Genomic DNA, 20,032 nt, shown 5'->3' with positions numbered 1-20,032 from the left:
ACACCCACGATTCTTGGTAACTGAGATTCAGAACCCCCACATCTGTGAGTCTGTTGATGCCAACGGGCCCCTGGCAGCCAGACGACTGTTGGAAAAAAGCGTCTGAACAAGATGATTCAGGTATAAAGATCCCTGTCCTTCTGAGCGTAGCACTAAGCAGCCTGACTGCCGGCAGCCTTCTGCGCGCAGGGGATCGCGAGATCCGTGCGGGCGGCACCTGCATTGCAGACATCACAGACAACTGGGAGGATGATCGTTTGATACTCGGGAATCTGGGATTCTAGAATAAACCAAAGCTTTCTCACTACAGAACACTGCTCTCTATCTACCCTCGAGTCTCCCCTCCGGGCTGTGGGGTCGACAGTGACGTTCAGGAGAGCACGCTCCTCCAGACTTCCTGTCCACTCCCTGCCCACCTTAGTGACATCGGGGCACCAGATGGCGTGAGAACTTCGCCCCAGAACGCCCAGGGGCTGCTTCCCGAAATGCCTGTGTTCAGGGAACAGAGCATGTCCCCAGGCCCCTGTCCTGGCACGCGCATCCTCACTCATTCTGTCTGTCTCTGGCCTGTTCTCTCCTGCAGCCGCTTCTCTGGGCAGCCCTGTTCTCCTAATGAGACACATGTTCCTTAAAATATTCCAAATGTAGTTTGGTGTCTCAAGACCCTGGTCACTACCTCCGGCGGCGCCGACTGCGTCTGGCTTAGGGAAAGCCCGGCCGGTCTGGAAGGTAAAGGCCGACACAGAAGAGCCGCTGGCCGCCCTCAGCCTGGTGGACACTGGGTAAGAACAGGCTGGGGCCACCCCGTTATCCTCTGCCCGGGAGTGTGTCCTGAACTCACTTGTGCGGGTGTCATACTACGTACAGTTTCACCTCCCGTGTGGGTCCCCAGGTCCTCGGCTGTTGTCAGGATACGAACAGCGGCAGCACCGCGAGCCCCCACTCACAGCCCGTTTCTCCCGACGCCCCACCGCGCCCTGAGAGGTCTTTGCAACTCCCTGACTTTCCGCAGACGGTCTGGCCTTGAGTGTGCTTGACTGAGGTTAGCAGGGTGACCCTCTTGCCTGCTTGTCGGGACTGGGGTTTCCCTACACACGGTGAGCCGTTTTAAGCCCTGCAAAGTCCTGGGCCAAAGGCTGAGTTCGGCACCCAGGGCTTAGGTCCTCAGACCCTTTCTGAAAACAGAAGAGAGGGTCAGCCGCATAACTAAAAACACGGGCACGAGCCCCTGCTCTCCGCTCTCACACCTCCTGCTGCATCCTCAGTCTCCCCAGGGACACCCTTCCCTGCAGCCAACGCCAAACCATGCCCATGACCATGGCCTGGAGCAGACAGGGGTCAGCTCAGGTGGGGGGCCCACTGCTGCCCACGGGGCTGTTCAGGAAGTGGGGCGAGGCTGCTCGACGCAGACCATGGACAGCGCCCAAGGGAGAAGTGGTTTCCGTTTGGTGAGGGGACATCCTCACAGCAAGAGCTAGAGGGAGCAAGGTGAATGTGGTCACGGTCAGGCGCAACCCTGCAGAGAGGGCCGAGAACAGGACTGGGGAGGGGGCCCATTCCCCGGGCTGTGGCCATGTCCCGGAGCCTTGTTTCTCCCCCCAGGATGCCTGCACCCAGCCTGGCCGGCCCATCGGGCTTTAGGAGAAGGGGCGGGGCGGGGGTGCGGGCGCAGGAGCTGGCCAGGGAGGGGGGACAGCCAGTGGCCGCTGAGTGAAGCTGTCGGAACAGGGGAGCGGCCAGGCATCAGCGTCTCCTAATGAGCACGTCGTTGGGATGATTTTGCACTAATTTTTTGCTTAATAAGGCTGGTTTAAAACGCAATTTTGAGGAGCCGTGCCTCCCCCTCCCCTAAACCGGGTCGTTGCGGTGCGGGCCTCTCTCCGGCACTGCAGGGGACGTGGTGGTCCATTAATAGCACGTCGGAAGGTGTCTTTGCTGACAGATGAGGGACACGGACGGACTTTCAAGGATACGGACTTCATTAAGCAGCCTCATTACACTGCAGAGTGCTAAATATGTCATTTTAAAGGGAATGCTCGGCTTTCAGCAGCTCCCCCTCCTCGCCAACCACCGCCTAAGTGAACGACAAAATTTTCCAAAATAATTACAAATGAACAATCAAGGTCAGAGGCCCCTCCAGGCAGATTCCGGCAGGTGTTCACCCAGCGCCCGGGGCCAGAATGGCGGAGGGCTGCACCGAGCACCGCGGGCCGCCAGCCGGGGTGGGGGGTGGGGGCACTGGCTCGGCCCCCGTCTCCTCCTCTGTCGAGGGACAGTGCTGATGGAGCCACGGGCTCTGAGGACCAGGTAGGGGACCTGCACCAGGGGCTTCACTCTCCCCAGGCCCGCGTCGGGCCTCATCGCCAGCCACCTGGCCCCACGAGGTCCGCAGGCTGCGCTCCCACCAGCAGCCTCGGGGGTACTCAACACCAAACGTAGGGTTAACCGTGCTGACGTGTCCGGTTCGACGACAGGAAGGACGTTCCCAACGCTGTGTCACGGTCACCCCCGACTACTTCCATAACTCCGTCACCACCTGTACTTTGATTTGTTTCAAGTCAGGCTTACTAAGGTAGAATGAACACCCAGCAAAACGCACCTGCTTAGACGCACCCTCCGGAATGTGGGAAACACACGCGGCTGTGTAAACACTACCACGGTCAAGATGGAGAATCCCACCATCACCCCAAAAAGCCTTCCTGTGCTTGCTCACCCCTGACCACTGACGGGCTTTCTGGGCCTATAGTCTTGCCTTTCCCAAAACATCTCTTAGGGTGGAGTGAGGGATTGCTCACATGCGGCCTCTTTCACTCGGAATAGTGCACGTGAGGTTCACTGGGGTCCCTCTCTGTGCCTCAGTCTTACCATCTGTAAAGTGGGGTGATAATCTCAGTAGCACATGGGGTTTTGAGAGAGCTGTATGAGGTGTTTCCATAAATCTTAGCACCACACCTGCCCCACCTTGATTTTTGCAGAAGAAGCCCCGTGTAAGCCTCTGTGATATAAGAGACTTTTGGGGGGTGAAAGGAGCAGGCCAACCTTACTCTTCATGGGAAGGCCTGACTGGTGTGCGTTGAGATTTCCAAAGATGGTTGCTGTCTGCGATTCCAGCAAGCAACACAGCGAGACCGGGTCCACGGCACCGTCAATGCTGACCGCTCTCGAAGGCATCCCGCCTGTCCCCCCTGTTTCTTCCCCTTCCCAAAGACACGTCTTCTGGGTTAAAACTCACATGGCACGCCTGGCTGCCAGTGGTGGTCTCTGTGACAGGGAAGAGTGGCCGAGAGCTCGGGCAAGGAGCTGCCGAGGTGGCCTGTGCTCAGGACGGGGAGACACAGCACGGCCGCCCCTGCCATATGCTCCTGCTTGTGAAGGGCCTGGGACAGGGGCCTGCAGTACCCACCCTTTAAGCACTGATGAAATAGGAAATGACCGTCGTGACCGGGAGGGAACCCTGGGGGGCACCGGGCAGGGAGTGCCCCCATGATATCACTTCCCACAAGCCCGCACCTCAAACCTGTCAGCTGGCGTTAGCCGGGGACACCCTGACCCTCCGGGAGCTCAGGAAGCAGTCGTGCAAAACCTCGTCATGAGGCAGGACACGCTTGCAGCAAATGAGCAGTTACAGAAACAGCCCGGACAGCGGATGCAATGGGGCAGCGCTGGGGAGATGCCCTGCCAAGCCCATGTGAGGGCCTTCCTCCTCCCCAGACCTCATGCCAACCTCCTCTGTTGGACTTTTTTGACAGAGAAAAACATGGAAAGGTCTTTAATGAGCAAAGTACGGGTCGTCAGGGTGAGTCACCGATGTCACGTGGGGACTGGCCACGCATGACCCGAGCGTGGGTGGCTGCCCCCAGCAGGACTGCGTGCCACGCTTCCGGCTGGACCGCCGCATGAGCGGCCACAGACGTCAGTGGGGAGCTATCCTCACGGACAGGAGGCTTTCATAATCCCCCACGCGGCAGCTCAGTTATCTGTCCAGTGGCGAGCGAATGTCAGGCGTGAGGCTGTCATTACATTTCCGCATGTGGCGACCCTAAGTAAATCTTTGCAATTTTCATTTCACGGAGATTTAATATAGATCGGTGCCCTGTTGTTGCCTCCCACTTTAATCCAAAGTCACTCATTAGATGGAGACTGGCAGACGTCGGTGGGCCAGGCCTGTGGGCTGAGCTGCGGGCTGGACACACCAGTGCCCGCTCCAGATGGACGGCTGCTGCCCTCGTTCCGTGATGGGCACTAATCTAAAACCTTGACCTGCTTCTCTGCACATTACACATATTAAATGCAACCTGGACACCCAGGGACGGAAGGCTGTGTGGCCACCGCCAGGAACCAGGGACAGGCACATTCACGGACACGGATGGATAGTTTCCAAGATTTACCAAGTAAAACAGTGACCAGAAGCACTGTTTGCAACAGGCTATGATTCCTGTTTTCAAGGAAGGAAAACTTACACAGCTATGAATGTCTCTGGAAGGAGACGCGACGCGACCCACTGGGGGCTTCTGGGGAAAAGGCTCGGGGTCCGGCAGGCAAGACGAGAGGGAGCAAGGCCCCCAGCAGCAGCTCTGCACTGAGTCGTCTCCCCACACCATGAATATCTTCTATTAAATAGACCAGAAAGTAGGGCGCCTGGGTGGCTCTGGATTTCGGCTCAGGTCACGATCCCATGGGTCATGGGCTCGAGTCTTGTGATGTCCTGCTCAGCAAAGTCTGCTAGAGAGTCTCCCTCTCCCTCTGCTCCTCCCCCCACTCGAGCTCTCTCTCTCTTTCTAAAATAAATAAATAAATCTTAAAAGAAAAAAAACAAACAGAAAAACAAAACCAAAAGCAGGAAGCAGCAGCTGTGGGCTGAGCGGTGGCTCCGGTCCTGACCCCTGGACCTTGTGGTAAAACTGCGTGATTAAGTAAAGGATCTTGAGAAGAGGTGCTTCTCCTGGATTCGCCAGCTGGGCCCCAGTGCCCTTCCCTGCGTCCATGTGCGCAGGGGCAGAGGGAGTCCAGGGAAGCGGACCGGGGAGGCCGTAAGCCTGGATGGCCGGCCAGCCCCGGGGAGGAGGAGGCCCGAGGGTCCTGCCGCAGCCTCAGGAGGGAGCACGGCTCTGCCGACGCGCGCTCTCAGCTTCGGCCCCACAGCGGCGAGAGAACACGTTTGTGCTGTTCAAGCTCCCAGCCTGTGGGGCTCAGTGGGGTGGAGAGGTCTACACTCGGTGGATACTAAGTGTCCAAGTGCGCCCACCTGAGCCTCCATGGCAGATTCCCGTTCCTCCCGTGACTTTCTCTGGGATGCCGCCTGGCTGCTCCAGGCCCCTTGCCACGTGCACGCACCCAACCCCCTGCACACACGCAGCACAAATGCCCCGTTTTACAGACAAGCCAGCGGGATCCCCGGACACTGAGCAGCGGAGGCACTTAGACTCGTCCTGCCCAGGAGCCCTCATCGGGGGGCCGTTGGAGGGTGAGGCGGACTCAGGTACCGACAACTGAGCGCAGTGGGGGCTCTCACGCGACACACTTGGCGGACATCACGGTGTGACCTCGCGTGGTGTTGTCAGTCCCGACTGGCAGGTGGTGTGAGCGATGGAGAGGACGGAGGGGCCGGTCTCAGTCACTCAAGGAGGGGGGTGGGGGGGTGGAGGAGCCAGAACGGGGGTGGGGTCTCGGGCTCATTTCTGCCCTGCCTTCAGCAAGCACCGCCGGTCCTGGGACGCAGGTGACATCCCTCTGCGGGGACTCGGCAGGGGTCCCGAGCCCTCCAAAGGGCAGGTGGGACCAGCCTGAGCCCCTGACCAGTGGGGCACAGGAGACCACTCCAGCTGGTGGTGAAGATACTTCACAATAAAGGAGCCGGCTGGCGACATGGGGCGAGGAGCTCACCCACCTACCGTGTTCCTCCCACCTGGATACCTGACTCCGTCCTTCCCGGGGGCATTAAGGGTCTATTGCCGTGTCACAAACTAGTCCCAAACACTGCAGCCTAAAACAGCAAATACTTCGCAGTTCTGAGGGTCAGAACTCAGGAGTGGCTCAGCTGGGTGGTTCCGGTCAGGGACTCTGCTGAGGCTGCAGGAGGGCCATGGGCCGAGGCTCTGGTCACCTGAAGGGGCTGGAGGGTCCGCTTCCAGGGAGGCACCCTCACGTGGCCCGTGGCACCAGGCCTCAGGTCCTCGCCGTGTGGACACTCCCCGGGGCTGTGTGGGCGTCCTCAGCACGTGTCGGCTGGTCCCGCAGGGCGAGCTGTGACTCAGACCCTCGTCTGGGGACTCACGGCTCCGTCCCCCCACACTGTTCAGAGGAGCACACCCCTGAGTCCGGCTCGCACTCAAGAAGATGGAATTAAAGCCTCCTTCTGAGGGGATGGTCTTCCCAGAACGCGGCCGCACGTTAGACCACACACGCGGATAGTTCACTCAGAGGGACCTGAAGAAAAGACCCCTTCCTACATATAAAAATGTCCCCCCGAATGAGCACAGGGCCTGAATTCCACCTTCGGACGTCCACTTCTCTGAGTTAGGCTTGATAAGCTCCGGGGTGGGGGTGTGTCCCCAGGGGCCACAGGTGAGGAAGCTCTTTTCTGGACCCTTTCCCAGAGCACGTCGCTATCCGCTGTCGAGGGGTCCTTGCTGACCGTCCTGGCAGACAGTGACCTGTGTCCCCTGGGCCCCAACTTCAGCGCCTGAGTCATGCTCGGGTGTAGGGCACCGGATAAGCGGATGGGCCGCTCTTCTGGCGTTCCGCAGGAAGCCTCCCCTCTGACCCCACTGGGTCCCCCAGTCTCCCCGAGTCCCTCTGTCCCCCAACGTGGCACCTCAGTGATGGCCGGCCGGGGGGAGACACGCACATACACAGGCTCTATCAATCCCCTGATATTATCTTTTATTGGCAGTAATAAATGCCCGTGCTAATTAACAGAACGGGTTTAACAGCAGTAACGACTGTCTCACAGGAGTGGTCCTTCTGGGCCTTACATAAAACCCTCAATGATAAAATTTCCTCTGCGGCATTTTCATCAAGTTTCCATTGTTCTGAAATGAAGCAGAGTTATGCTAGAACATTCTCAAGGGGCTCCTGGAGCCCCACACCTGTGCTCCGCTGGGGAAATAGGGGGTGGGGGCGGGTGTTGCACACAGATCCTGGGAGCTGGAATGTGCCCTCAGCACCATCCCTCCCCTCCCCGCCGCGGTGGCTGGCTGGAAGTGGGGGAGGGCTACGAATGGACGTTGGCACCCCTGACAGGGCCTGAGGCCTGGACAACCCGCTGGTTCAACCAGGACAACCTGCGCCTCAGTGTCCTGGTCTGTGGGGGGACGTGAAGACTCTCCAGGCTTGGGGGGAGGTGCGTGCCTGTCCCCCTTGGGCCCAGCAGACAGACCGGCAGACGCCCAGGCATGGTGCCCTCTTACAAACGACCGGCTTGGGGTCCTTGCGCAGCACGTGGGGAATGGGGTCCCCGGAAACCAACTTGTGCAGCTGACACATTTTCTTTCCCGTGTGGATCATCTGGGACCTTCGCTTGGTCACCAGCGCCCAGGCTAACTGCCCGCTGACCCCTCGCAGCCAGCAGGGAGGAGCCATGGGCAGCCACATTTCCCAGATGTAGGGACAGGGATCCTTCCACCCAAGGAGAGTGTGAGGAAGCCCTAAACTAGAGCCCATCCCGAGCGCAGGCTGGGCCCTCTCTCTGTAGGGGGAGGTGCTCCTGACCTGGAGGTCGACAGGGTTGAAAGCTGACCGGGGCACGGACAGGGACACAGGGGATACTGGTTTCCACCATCGCTGCAACCACAGACCAGAAGAGGACAGACAGGTACCTTGTCAGCAAATCCAAGTGTCCCAAGGACCGTCACCACCTCCGTCCCCCAGACCCACACACACGGCACCACTGGGAGACCGGGGTTGGCAATCAAGCCCCTGGATTGACAGAAAATGAGTTCAGGCTTCCTGCTAATTCTGACAGTTCTGCCTGGTTGTTCTCAGTTGATATACCTCTCCCTGGGCCTCCCGCCCCCACCCCAGCCTTCTGTCCCCCATTCAGCCTCTCATCCCCACCCATCCCCCACCCAGCCTCCCATCCCTCACCCATCCCCCACCCCAGTCTCCCATCCCCCACTCCCAGAGTCCCATCCCCCCCGGCCTGTCCTCTCCCTTCTTCTCAGTATGGGGAGAAATCTGTCCTCACGTGAGGTCTGGCCCAATCTGTCCCTCCACCCCGGAGCGGACTGTGACCTCTGTGGGTCCCCGTCTGTCCCTTGGATGCTTGCACAGACTTGGGAGGCAGAGTTCGCCAGAAAGCAGTTACTCTGTGTCACCCAGAGCCAAGAGCCGGGCCACAGAGCAACGTCCGCCCCATGCCACCGCTGTCCTTTCTGTAAACCGCCAGGCCCAGCCCCAGCTCTGGTGCTCCCAGGGCCACCAGCAGGCCCAGCCATGAATATTGATGGCACTGCCTTTGTGACGAGGGTCCCGCTCGGACCACTGCAGAGCGGCTGCAGCCGCGATCTACCCGGCTTTGTTGTGTGTCAGGACACGCGGCGGAGACAGATGGACACTCTCCTCCAAACCTCAGTGCGCCCAGGCACTGCACAAAGGAGCCCAGGATGTTTTCAATATCACACACTTGCCTCGGGGCCTGTTTTCAATCCCATTTACCAAGGGCTGGGGCTTTTTTTTTATCAGTCAAATGCCTTAAGCACTTTGTCAACTTGGACATCTGGCCGCACGTCTAAATTTTTTTATTTGCTAAAATATTTAATAGTGTGATAGTGTGGCAGGGGTTTTGCTGGAGACCTGGGCTGCCGTGGCACCAGCCGGCACCCGACGTCTCTGGCCAAGAACCACAGGTCCCATCGCGGCGGGCGTGGCTCTTCCCGCTGGAGGAGTGAGAATTCACTTTCCTCGCAGCCTGGGGGACGCTCTGTGGTTTAGCCTCCTTCTGTGCTGTGAGGATCTGCGAAGTCCAAAGACAGTTGAAATGGGCTCCAATCAATCCTGGACACGCATGTCTGTGGCGGCACCATCACCACGCGGTCTGGTGCTGTTCGGGACCAAAACGTACCCAATGGTGGAATCAGCCCAGGCCCCCCTCCGCCGATGAAGCATAAACGGAATGAGGTCTGTCTAGACAATGGTACATTCCTCACCATAATAAGGATGGAGTTCTGACACGCGCCTGTGTGGACGGGCCCTGAGAACATGGCGCTGAGCCAAGAGGCCAGTCACAAAAGGCCACAGAGCATGTGACTCCAGTTACACCAAGTGTCCACAAGAGGCAAACCCGCAAGACAGAAGACAGTTGCGTGGCTGCCAGGAGCTGGGGGTGGCGGGGCGGGGAGGGGACAGGCGTGCGCTGGCTTTCAGGGGAGGTGAGAAGGTTCTGGAACCAGATAGCGAGGACTGCGCAACATTAAAAATGCTTAAGGGGCTCTGGGGTGGCTCAGTCAGTGAAGCGTCTGCCTTCAGCTCAGGTCATGATCCCGGGGTCCTGGGATCGAGTCCCGTGTCGGGCTCCCTACTCAGCGGGGAGTCTGCTTCTCCCTCTCCCTGCTGCTCCCCGTGCTTGTGCTCTCTCTGTCAAATAAATAAATAAAATCTTTAAAGAGAAATAAATAAAAAATAAAAATGCTTAAAATGGTGAATTTGTCAAAGACAGTCACAGAGATGAGATGATGCTGGGATTGATTGTAATGGCCTTACATCATCAGAGGTCATTCAGGATCAAGGTCATCCCCTGAGTGTCCAGCACTGCTGTCTGCTGAGGCCACATTAATGAGGAAGACCAGATGGTTTTGGTGCTGGAAGAACCCACAGTCAAGAGCAGGCATGGACAGCAACCAGAGAAGTCAGCCTGATATGAAGGAAGGCTTCCTGGAGGAGGTGGTGTTGGGCTGAGCTCAGGACAATGGGGAGGGGGTCCAGGCAAGGGACCAGCAAGTATGGGGAGGCCCTGAGGCGAGGAGATGAGAGGATGATGGGGTGGGGAACAAAGAGGTTGGGAGGGTGGTGCCAGGTACCCTTTCCTGTCCCAGAACAGGGGGTCACCCATGTAGAAAGAAGGTGGAGACCAGGGCAGTCTGCATGCCCCCATGGGCCCTTGCCTGAGCCCCTCCCACATGCTGGGCCTGGTGAAGCTCTTCTCTCATGGCCCCCACACTTCCCAGTGAAGGTCCTGGGCACAGAGAGGGTGGTCACTGTGAACCCCATGCACCTTCCAGGCAAGGCCTCAAGCCTGAGCCTGGGTCTGCAATGAGCCCCCTCCAAGTGCCAGCTCCAATGAGCACCCCAAGGGATAAAGACTCCTGAGAAGTCCCAAGAAACCAGCCTGAAGTCTACAGCCCGACCCCCGGGGAAGCCGAGGTCTCCAGTGTCATGCGGAGCTCTCAGCACTGGTGAGGACCCTTCTCCACCCCACACCCTCCCCTGGGCCATGTGAAGGGGCCACCACCAGTACACAAGTGCACCACGGCCTCGCAGGAGCGACCAAACGACCTGTGTGTGCTTCTGCCTCAGACTGGCCTCCTCTTGCTCGCCAGCAGAGAAGGGCCCCCGCCCCCCAGGGCCACACACAGTCTGAGGACGCTGTCCCCGAATGCCTGAGCATGGGGGCTGGCTCAGAGCAGAGAGTGGTGTCATCTGCACATGCCCATAGCTTTGAAAGTCCACACCCAGGGCCAGGCTAACAGAGACTCCACAAAGAGCGTGGTGTGGAGGGCCAGATCCTGGACGCCCAGGGGAAACAGCCCTCTCCAGCCTGGAGTGTCTGCCTGGCCTCAGAGGTGGGGGGAGGGGGCACAGTAGGGCACCTTCTGGGAAGATGGTCTGGGCCACTGAGGGTCACCAGCCCGTCCCCAGAGAGCCTGGCAGTCAGCGAGCAACGTTCCTGTACCAAGGGCCGCCCCCAGCTGGCCACGGATGGGCCTATCCCACCGTCTTCAGTCCCATTGCCCCTTCTCTAGGCCTGTCCCTCCCACTGTGCTCACTGCCCACTCCCCCATCTCCTGCCTGCCGGCACTGTCTGCAGGCACTTGGTGAGAGGACAGATAGACCCAATTGACCCCACAGCTGTTTGGCCAAGGCAGACTTTCTGGGAAGCTGGAGGAATGAGGAAGATTCCAGAGGCTTCCACACAGCCAAAATGCCCAACAACCACTCCCAGACCAGTTCCCTGAAATCACCCAGAGGGGTGTTGGCCTGCAGCCCTCTGCACCCTCCTGGCCTCTGCACCTTGTTCTCAGAGCCCTTAGTATCCTCCCTTCTCTTCCCCATCACCGTCCGGGGAACCCGCTCAGACTTCCCAGCCCAGGCCAGTGTGTGTCCCCATCCCTCCCTTCCCACAGGATGCTGGGCAGGACCCCACCGTGGATGCCTGGCGTCAGCACCTCGGACAGGGCCAGGCCTGGGGAGCCCAGCCCGGACCCTGGAAAGCGTTCCACCCCAACTCCAGAGGGCACAGCACCCAGGCAAGACTTCTCCGCGGAGAAGGGTGGCAGCAGGGGCTGCACCCACTCGACTGGCCCCGCGGGGAGGGGCCATTGCAGCCTGCACGCCCACGCCGCAGCCCACTCTAGATGCTGTGTCTTCCGCCAACTTCTTCAAACGGAGACATCGTTCTCCTCTCAAGGAGACCGGCTCCTTGGGACGAGCTTTCATGTCCCCACAAAGGAACCAGTAGACATGAAATGTGCCCGCCGAGCCCACCCTCATGTGGCTGAGTGTCTCAGGCTGATGCTGGGTCACCTGCACTCCCCCCGCCCCGTCTGTCCCCCCCAGCTCTGTGGCTGCGTCCTCACGGGTCTGGGCCCCACAGCCCCCTCCGCCAGCGACACCAGGACCCCAGCCGGCTGGTTTGGGTTCTGCTGCTCCTCTTACCTTTAGATGTTCAGCGGCATGAATATTCTGATTTTTTATTTAAAACTAATTTGGAGTTCTCGCTCTCTAAGGGGCTTCTAATCACCCAAAATCGCCTACGGCAAGAGCTGACTGACAGGCGGACGCGGCTACTTCTGAAGAACAAAGTGGCCATTGGCAGAGCCACAGACAAAGGGAAGCGCCACGGGCCCCTTATTTATGAGCTATTAGGGAGAATGCGATTAGCATCTGCTTCCCACATGGGCAAAAACACCTGTCAGACATCAGGAGACCATAAAACAGCACACGTTTAATAGTTACTTTGTTTAAAAAGTCATTAAAATTGAATGTCAGCTAAAACTTAGGAAAACATTTATTCTTCAAACCCCTTTGAATCTTGCCAGTGAGCACAAGACGGGGCTCTTTCTGCCCAGGACAGAGACACGAGTTTGTCCACAGGCAGGCGAGTCCCCCAACGCGGCATCGGTGGCGGAGCAAGCAGGGCCCCTGATGAAGTCCCAGGGCCCGGCGGGCGGGGTGCCCACCCCCACTGCCTCGGGGCACAGCTGGCTGGACAGGACTGCCCTTCGTCAGGGCCCTCCGCTACGTCTGGAGAGCAGCCCACCCTGCAGGCCTGCCGCCCTGGCTGGTCCCACTCGCCCTCCTCCCCAGGCAGAGTCCTCGCTCCAGGCAGACCACAGATGAGGCAGGCTCTCGGGCCACAAGAAGGCAGGTGCAGGGTCCTCGCTGTCACCTCCACAAGAGCTGCCGAGAAGCCCCCAATTAGGGCCGATTCTGGAGATGGCTCCGGATGGGAGCTCATGGGCCCAAGGCCAGGATCGGGTCAGAGTGGCGCATGGGCTGGAGCGGTGCTCCTCAGGCGGCCAGAGCAGGCCCAGGCCAGCGCCGAGGGCGTCCCCGCATCGGAAGCCTGAGACAACTGCCCACTTCCCGAGTCTCACCGCTCGCAAACGATGGATGGTTCCTGGGACAGAAATTGGCCTGAGGCCCTTGCTGTCCACATTCACTACTCAATGTGGGTCAAATATTGAAGGTGAGCAAGAGGTTTGCATTGGGGGCGGCAGGGGCAGGAAACCCTATTCCAGGCGAAGCCCACCATCATCTCGACCCCAGGGGACAGAGGGGAAGGGAGACCAGGCTGGCTGGGGTCACGTCCCTGACTGTCACCGGACGGAGGGGAAGAATGAGGCCAGGGTATCAAACTCAGGTCAGGCACAAGCGGCTGAAGCAAGTGACCAGCTGGACTGCGGACTTTGGTCCAACTGTTTGGGCCCCAAGAAAGTTGTTCTTGCTCAGATTGTTGGCCCTTCTTTCCCTGGAGCCTGCATGGTGCTCTTGGGCTTGGCTCAGGCCTTCAGCCTGCCCTGGACAATTGGACAAGGTGAACATAGAGACCGCAAGAGAGACCAGACGTTCTAGTTGGCCAGCTTTGTCCACATGGCCAATGCGGCAATGGACCAAGTAGCGAAGGCTTGTACGTTCTTCACCTACGTGAATTACCCTGGCGAAAGTCCTGTCAGCGGAAGAGACGTGGAAGTGCGCATGGTCACGGGGAACGATGACCAAGGACTTTGGCTGGCTCCCTGAGGAAACTCCAGGGAAGCCCGTCACATGATGGACACCATCCTGGGGTCAAGGGGGTTGGGGTCCTCTCGCGTGGCACCTTTGGATCCGTCTACACTCAGGCCACCCACTGGGGGCAAAAGTCCTGGGGGTAGGACAGGAATCTGAAGGGCGGAACGGCTCTCCTTCCCTGCAAAGCCATCATCCTGGGAGAAAAGAGCAGGATGATGATGTGGTGGGTCCATGGAGAACACACAGGAACCCCAAGGGCCCCGCCTGCCAAGCAGACCAGGGTTGCCCAGGGCTTGTCCCCAACCCCCTCACCCCAGCTCAGCCGCGGGGACTCGGGGACACAATGAGTGGTGAGCAGCATGGAGGGCCGGGTCTTCCTGTCTCTGTCCCTGTGCTAGGGGGGCCCAGCGAGGGGCTCCCCAGCCTCAAATTCCCAAATGACTTTCAGAAAAGCTTTTGGACCTTATACTGTTGAACAACACTCTAATCCCTGTAGGACAGGGCTGCTGTCCCACGGGGACAGAGGAAGGAGCACCGAGGGTTGGACGCCAGGGTGTGGCCAGCTGCAGCTGCCTGTTGGTGACCGTCCAGGGGCCAGGGACGGAGGTGTCGGTGAGGGACGCCAGCAACACAGTCACTGCCCTAGACAGGGGACCACATGGCCCCGCTGGGGGCAAAGTGTCCTCACAGAGGGCACAGAGGGTCCCACGCTGGACAGAGACTCGCACAGACTGTGGCTTGAAGCATTGTCAGCACGTGTTAGCGGCTTCTCTCGGGGTCCTTATCCCCATACGCTTGTATGGCCACTTTCCCAGCAAAGAGTATATCACTGCGTGAAGTCCGTCAGGGAAATATCCTCGAACTATGGAAGGGGAAGCAAGTGCGGCGTGGGGGGGCAATGGTGTTGCGCACACGGCTGTGCTGCCCGGGAGCTGAGTGACGGCAGGGCCTGCCTCCCTCGAAGGGGCTGGGCCCTCTCTCCCCACTTTCCAAGGAGGTTTGGCTGTTCTCAGATGCCAGGCAGGCCCTGTGACCGTCCACAGCCTCTGTCCGTCCAGACCCGAGGAGGGAGGCTTGCGTGGGACACCTGCCCGGCCACGTGCCCAGGTGTGGGGGGCAGGAGGGACAGAGCACACCTGTGCCCCCGACATTTGTAGCTGAGGGAAAATTCTGGGACATTGAATCAGCCAGTGAACAGCCCAGGGGCAGCGAGCACATTCACACTGCTGAGTAGCCACCACCTCTCTCGCTCCAGAACATTCCATTACCCCAAAGGATTACCCCGTAATGCGTAGCAGTCACTCCCTGCCCACCCCGACCCCTGGCAACCACTGATCCGTTTTCTGTCTCTGTGGATTTCCCCATAAATGGGCTCGTACGATACATGTCCTCTCATGTCCGGTGTCTCTCACTCCGCGTCGTGTTTCCAAGGCTCATCCACGCGGTAGCGAGCACCCCTCCTTCACCCCTTGCTGAGACAGAGTGATACCGCGTAGCAGGGGAGTTGCTGGGTCATTATGGTAACTCCACGTGTAACCTTCGGAGGAGCAGCCAGGCGGCTGTTCCCAGGCACTGCACCATTTAATGCCCCCGTGGCGTGTATGGTCTCCCACTCCCCCATGTGCTCACCAACACTTCCCACGCGGCCTGGCGGGCGTGCGCGGGGCCCCACCCAGGTGGATTTGTGTGTCGGCGTTCAATGATGATGTGCGTCTTTCCACGGGCTGTTGTGTGCGCCAGGATTCATGGTCCACGGCGGCTTTTTGGTGAGCAGCACGGAGCTGTTCGTTTTCACTGGACGCGGGTCGCTGGGTCCTTGTCTCTGCCGGGTCTCCCAAGCCTGCTCCGGCCTCTCTCTTTCAGACAGTCTCCGACGTGGAGGACGTGGGTCTCTCCTGAGCCAGGAGAGGCTGCCTCAGAGACCCCTTGGGCTGGGCCCCCACAGACAAGGCCGGGATGGAGATGTGCTGCAGGAGGTCATGGGGGTCTAGGCACCACCCTGTGGGGAGGGACGGAGCAGGGGAGAATTTGGGGAGCATTGCACCCATGGCAGAGGTCTCCCTGACACCATGGGAAGCTCTGGGACCACAATGAGCCTCAAAGGGTCCAGCCGAGGCCGGGAGTGGGGCCTGTGCCCCTCATGCTGACAAGTCTTGGGAAGCAGGCTGACCCTGCGAAAGGGGCTCGGCCGTCAGCTGCCATCAGCTGCCCCCATCCTGAGTGGGGTCCGGATGACCCACGGCATTTACTACGGCCTTCAGGGCAGCCTCAGCTGGCCTCTACGGCCCCGGGTTCCAGGCAGGTGCAAGCAGAGAAGCCACGGTGTTGTGGGCTCATTTGTGTCCCCCCAATCCTATGGGGCCACTCTAACCCCCAGGATCTGGGAAATAGGGTCTTCACAGAGGTGATAAAGTCAAAACGAGGCCATCAGGCTGTGCCCTACTCCAGTCTGACTGTGTGTTTGGAAGAAGACATCAGGACACAGAGGCAGAGGGAGGAGGAGAGAGGCCTCAGGAGGAGCCAATGGTGGACACCTTGTCCTCGCGCCTGCAGCCTCCAGAGCCGCGGGAGAGGCCCGTCTGCAGCACTCTGTCCCCGAGCGAGCGCTGGGACTCGTATACACCAGCATCAGACCCTCCTGAGGGCACGGGGCTGGGGGTGTCTGATCCTGGGGACAAGAATCTTGCGAACAGGCAGGAGGAGGGACCAACAAAATACAAGTGTCCCGGCTGGAGCAGCAGGGGTTGGGGGGACGGTGCCGCACAGGCAGCGCGAAGTTTCCACCTGCTTGTATGTGGGGGGCCTGTCCCCCAGGCCTCCTCTTCAAGGGGGACAGGAGGACATAGGAAAACCCACTCCCAGCAAGAGTGCTGGCTGAAGGCTCTCCGAGTCGGAGGGAGAGGGAGGCGCAAACCGCTTGCAGGGCTCCAGGACGCAGTTAGCGCTAATGTGTTAAATAATTCAATCGGACAGGCTGTATTTCATGTCGCATGTCGCTGGCATTTTTAGTGGCGTCTCCGTTGGTCTGTCCTTGGCACGGACGCTTTCCTGGTTCTTTCCTAAAGCGGCTCCGGGGTCCTCTGCCCACCTGAGCAAAGGCAGGCGTTGCTTCTGTGAGGGGAGGGAAGTGGGCATGGGTCAAATTCTCTCTGAACAACCATCATGAGTGAAGAGCCGCTGGGGACCCTCCAAACGCGGCTGCTGACCAGAGCTGGGCGTCCCGCCGAGGGGCCCTCCTGCGGTCTCCCCAAGAGGACAAGCCCTCCTTCTCACACAAGCCCGTCCCAGGCCCAGCTCAAACGCATGTGGACACTCCAGCGCCCACCTGGACGGGCTCGCCCCCTCCTCCCTCCCGAGGGAATCCTAACCAATCACCCCAAACCCAGGCTACTTTCTGTCCACTGTTGTATTCTCCCCGGTGGCCTCTGTGCTTGGGCATTTGCGGGGGTCAGCTGGGCCATTCTGTCGGGTTTCCTCAGGCACTTAGCCAGAAGGCCTCCCCCATGCCGCCCTCGAGGCCTGACTGGACTTCTCCCAGCACGGCGGGGCTCCGAAGACCCAGTGTCCCAGGGGAGCCTTTCCTGACCTAATCCAGAAATCACCTTCTGGTCTTAGAGCCCACCTAGATTCAAGGTGCTCAAGGGGCCTGCATTTGAGATAGCAGACGGGGTTCTCGGGGCAGAGGGGTCTCCCTGCCCGGTGCCCACTTCCCCGAGGTGGGCACAAAGCTGCCGGATAGATGGGAAGGCAGCAGCCCCCAGGATTTCTGCCGCAGGGGTCCCAGCTCCTCCTGATGCCGGGTATTTCTGCCCGGCCGGACAGAGGGGAGGGCAGAGCACTCTGCACCTGGACCAGGCCCCCTGTGCCCCGCTTACACGGTGCCCTCCACCAAGGACGCCCCGGGCCAGGCCCCAGGCGGGGGCACGAAGGGGCATTGTTCATGAGCCCTGCTCCCCGAGCCCCTGTCTAGTGGAGACTCCCTGCCACACCGTGCTGTGTGTGTGCTTGCGTGTACACGTGTGTGTGTGTGTGTGTGTGTGTGTGTGTGTGTGTGCACGTCTGCTGGATGATGGCATGGGGGTGATCTAGGCAGGACAGAGGCCAGGCCAAGATCTCGAGGTGGGCAATACCGGCAGGCAAAGAATAGGTACATCTGAGCAACCCCAGGTGCCAGGTATGAAGGCTGGGGGGACACGCGGGGCCTGGAGCCTCGGGGACTGAAGCAGGAGCCTCCCCACCCCACCCCCGGCCACCTGGCCCAGACCCAGCATATGAGCTGTCTCTGTGACCTCGGCAAGAGTCATTCAGGAGGTGGTCAGGGTGACGGGCACAGGACAGTCTGAGGGACAGAGGCAGAGACAGAGAGAGCAGGACAGGGGTGTGGGTCCCAAGGTGGCCGTTTCCATCTTTGTTGGCAGGAGGGGACCCTGAGGTCTCTGCAGGTGACAGCTGCTGGTGGGCTTGGGATCTGCCTGCTGGGCTCCGTCAGGTGAGAGGAAATGCCCTCCTGGTGCACAGGGTGTTAGGAGCAGGCCAAGCGCCCCCCCCCCCGCCCCGTGCCAGGCACAGTTGTGGGTGGGCGTCGGCCTGAGCCTTCCCGCTGCCCGCTCAGGACAGGCAGACTGCAGAGCCCGGCGACAGCGGAAGCACCGGCCTGAGGCATCTCCACCCAGCTTCCAGCCACCTCGGGCTCAGGAAGGGTGCCAGCTGGACTCCGAGGAAGATCAGCCGGGGCCACTGCCCCAGGAGGGGCTGGATGGCAAAGGGATCCAACACAGGAGGAGGCGGCACCCCTGCCCCCTGCACCTGCTTCCCCAACGGCTTCTTCCAAAGTTGGGAGTGTCTTTTGTATTCCAAAGGCCGGAAGGGCCACGCTTGCTTTTAATTAAAATGCACGTCCTCTAATTAAAGGCCCCATAACACATGAAGGGCATCCACTGAAATAGGACGTGTGACACAGTCATTTCCCTGCTGTTAATTACTAATTAATGAAGCTATTTCAATTAATAGCTTCCCCACCTCTCTCCCCCTTTGACAGGCCCCGTGCTGGGGCGCGTCCCGGAGTCAGACACCAGCTCCTGCTCCCGCAGCCACGGTGCTGAATATTCATGCCACGACCTCAAAGCTTTTCAATTAAACATAATAAAATAAATCCCAGTCAAAGTGCACCCCAACATGTAGCTCATGTCTCCTTCCTCGGGCGCGGGAAGAGGGTGACAGGATGGCCCACCGCAGATGGTCGGGACAGAACGCCGCCCGGGGAGGCCGCGGCATATCCCACTGGTTCTGAGGGACGACCCGCTGGGGGGATGCCTGTCCAGGGGTCCCTGCAGGTCAAGTGGGGACCCCCAGGGCACTGTAGTCCTATCACCGAAGGACAAAGCCAGAGATGGAGGTCAGAGGAGGGCAGCCCAGAGGGTGGGGGGCTGTTCACATGTTAATTACGAATCTGAAGTGGCCATTCAAGGTCCTGCTTTAAAGATGTGAGGGAGGGGCGCCCGGGAGCCCGGGGGTTGAGCGTCAGACTCTTGATTGTGGCTCAGGTCCGGATCTTAGGGCCACGCCTCGGGCTCGCTCTGGGCATGGAGCCTGCTTGGGGTTCTCCCTCTTCCTCTGCCTCTCCCCCTACACCCCCTCCAACTCGTACTCTCTTTCCCCCGTCTAAAAAAGCGGGGAGTGCCTGGGTGGCTCAGATGGTTAAGCATCTGCCTTAGGCTTGGGTCGTGATCTCAGGGTCCTGGAATCGAGCCCCATGTCAGCTCCCAGCTCAGCAAGGAGTCTGCTTCTCCCTCTGCCCCTCCCCCCTGCTCCTGCGTTCTCTCTCTCTCACAAATGAATAAAAAAAATCTTTAAAAAAATAAATAAGTAAAAATAAAAAAAGAAAGAAATGAGGGGAAAGTGTCCCTTACGGTGATCAGGAGAGGACCGTCCTGCACGTGAATGGGAGATGAAGGGAGGGCGCCGGCAAGCTGGTCCAGGCTGCGTGGACATCAGGTAGGGGCCACTGTTCCCACAGTCCCTGCTGCCTACTTGCTCAGGTGGGAGGACAGCCCCACCTCAAGGAGCCCTGCGTCCCTGAGGACCCAGGATCTCCCGGCCTGGGGAAGGGGTGAAGGGGACGAGCCCTGGAGCTGCACTCTGTGGCCAGTTAACACCGCTGGCGAAAATCCGTGTGCAAGAGTCGCCTGGCCCCTTCCCGGACCCCAGCCCCCAGCCCTCTTCCCCCCACCCCCACCCCCACCCCCCCGCCGCTGAGGTGGCCAGCTTCGCCCTCGCAGCAAGGTCCCTACACCCGGAACATCCTTTCGACAGTTCCCGCCAACGGATCCGAGAGCTAGGAGCACTGCCTGACTCGGGCACTGAGCAGCCAGAGCGGAGGGTCCTGACCCGGCGCGTTAGGACCACTGCGCTGGACCGGCCGGCTGGATGCAGCCCTGTCGGATGGCGCCCTCTGTTGGCCAGCAGCGGGCGGCAGCAGCCTGGGCCTCCCGAGGCGCCTCCAGGTGCACAGATGCCCGCCCGCTCCCGCACCACGGTGGCCGGAGCCCCTCCTTTGGGCAGTGGCCGGTGAGCTCGGGTTGGTGTG

This window comes from Ursus maritimus, unplaced genomic scaffold, assembly GCF_017311325.1.
Source record: "Ursus maritimus isolate PB19 unplaced genomic scaffold, ASM1731132v1 scaffold_22, whole genome shotgun sequence".
Taxonomy (NCBI): domain Eukaryota; kingdom Metazoa; phylum Chordata; class Mammalia; order Carnivora; family Ursidae; genus Ursus; species Ursus maritimus.
The sequence above is the reverse complement of the archived record's forward strand: the minus strand, read 5'-3'. Positions refer to the sequence as shown.